Source organism: Parus major, chromosome 10 (assembly GCF_001522545.3).
Source record: "Parus major isolate Abel chromosome 10, Parus_major1.1, whole genome shotgun sequence".
Taxonomy (NCBI): Eukaryota; Metazoa; Chordata; class Aves; order Passeriformes; family Paridae; genus Parus; species Parus major.
In genome coordinates, this window is record NC_031779.1 from 15585679 (window position 1) to 15587856 (window position 2178).

The following is a 2178-nucleotide window of genomic DNA, read 5'->3' on the forward strand; positions in this document are numbered from 1 at the left end:
CCCCCCCACCTTTTGTAAAGCAAAGAAATGCAAAATATAAACCCAAAACAGGCAGCGCAAGGCAAGGAGAGAGGCTGTGTTATCCCCTCGTATGTGATACGGGTATTGAGTGAGAAGCACCAGCGAAAGTGTAAATAACACAGTAGTTAATAGGGACCATAAAGGTATTCCTGGCCTGTGGATTTCCAAGTGCCGAGCTGTTTTAGAGAGGATCTTGAATCCTGCGGTAATAAAGGGGCAACGGAGACACACAGCGTCTCTTCTTGGGAAATAGAAACCAGATTTCTGCTATTGAACATCTATTGTCATTAAGAGGAGAGGCTTGTGCTCGCGAAGTTATAAATCTTATCACCCTTTTGATAACACAGTTGTAATCAGTTAGCATCGCATTCAAACCCAATTGTAAAACTGCCTAATTTAATATGTCATACATGTCATTAAAACTTTATTTTTCCCACTTCTCTTTTTTCCCCCCCTCTCTCTACCCATCCCCCCGAAGTAAAATGTCAACAGATCTGGCTGGTAACGTGCAGCAGGGAGAGCCCGAGGTGGCTGCGCTGCTCCGGGGGCGAGCCCGGTGCTATGATGAAGAGGGTTTGCTTTCTTCCCATCTAGGTAATCGGAAGCGTTTCTATCATATTAGAAGTATAGGGGGAAAAAAAATAATAAAACTAGAGGGGGGTGGGAGGTAAGGGAGAGAGGAAAATGAAATCTTTCTCCTTCCTTCAGAATTGCCATCGCTCAATGAAGTTCTTTGAAAGAAACTTGTCTTACGATTAGCTAAGCAAACACATCTGCTTTCCTAGTTTGGGCTTAGCTAATTATCAAAACAAAGGGGCCGTTTCTTCTTCTACCTTGCTGGAAAGAAGATGTTATTTCAGGAGTCCTGTCCCTCCTCCCCCCCCTCATGCTCACACACACGCAGCCCCCGTCCCAGCCCTTCCCAGCGAAGCACCACGCTCCTTTTATTGGGATTACCGATGGGGAAATGAGTTTGCGCACTCCTCTTCCTAATGCTAAGCTTTATCATTACCTTCCTTGGAACAATATTTTTCCAACCAAATGTCCCTGCGGCAGGGCGGAGGGTGGAGGTGGGAAGGGGAAGGGAGGACAGGGAAGGTGGTTTTGAATTGCGGACCAACTTCGCAGCTATTTGAATCAAGGCTGCACTCGGTTGATTTTAGTTGACAGAGCGTGTGTTGAAGCTGAACTCTATAATTTGCACTTCTGTTCTTTTATTAGACTTGGACAACGAACTAATGAGCTTTCCCCCACCACTGTGTCACTTGTATTTATTTTCTTTCGGAAAGTTTTAGATAGAAGAAGTGTTCTCGCGAAAGGGCAGAGGTGGAGGGAAGGTTTCTCGTGGTGGCTACTTATTTATTTATTTTCCTGGAGGTGCAGGGATCAATTCTGCGTTTGTGCGGCTGTGTCTGTGTCTGTGTGTGTGTGTGTGTCCCTGTCCCCGGTGAAAGGCGACCCACGGGGTGTTAGAGGAGGAGAAGCTCCGAGCTACATGTGTTATCCGGGCGATGCTGCCCTTGGAGTGACTCGGGTGGTGGGAAGGTAACGCCGAGGCGTTCCTTGCAAGACGCCAGGAAAAAAAAAAAAGACCAAAATAATAAATAAATAAATGCATGTATATGTGTACAAATCATTGGTCCTGAGGCAGAGGCTCCGCGGGGCGGGCGCGCTGGGGAGCGGAGGGCAGAGAGCGGCGTGAACCCGAATTTGATCAGATCTCCGCAGGAGCGGGTGAACTTTTATAAAGCGAGAGGTGGCTTTAAACGTGTACCTGAGAGACGGTGGAAGGAAGGGGTTTGAAAGAAAATAGAAAGGTTTAAAATATACATATATATTTAAGAAAGGGAGAAAAAGCCCGAAGGAAGGGTTTCCACACACACAAAAAGGAGGGTGAAGTGTTTGTCACTACATGCCCACCAACGCATGAAGCCGTATCCATCGCTCGGAGCCTGCTCCATCCGTGCGAGTCGTGAGATATTTTGAATTTTGATTCCAGCGTGTTTTCTTTGAACTGGGCCTTTCGGTTTATTAAGGCAGGAAGAGGAACTCAGCAATCCTCTTTGAAACACGCTTGGTTTAACTATTTTACACAAGTTTGCCCAGGTCCCTGGAGATTCTCCAGTTGAAGAAGATTGAAATTAGAGTTAAAAGCTG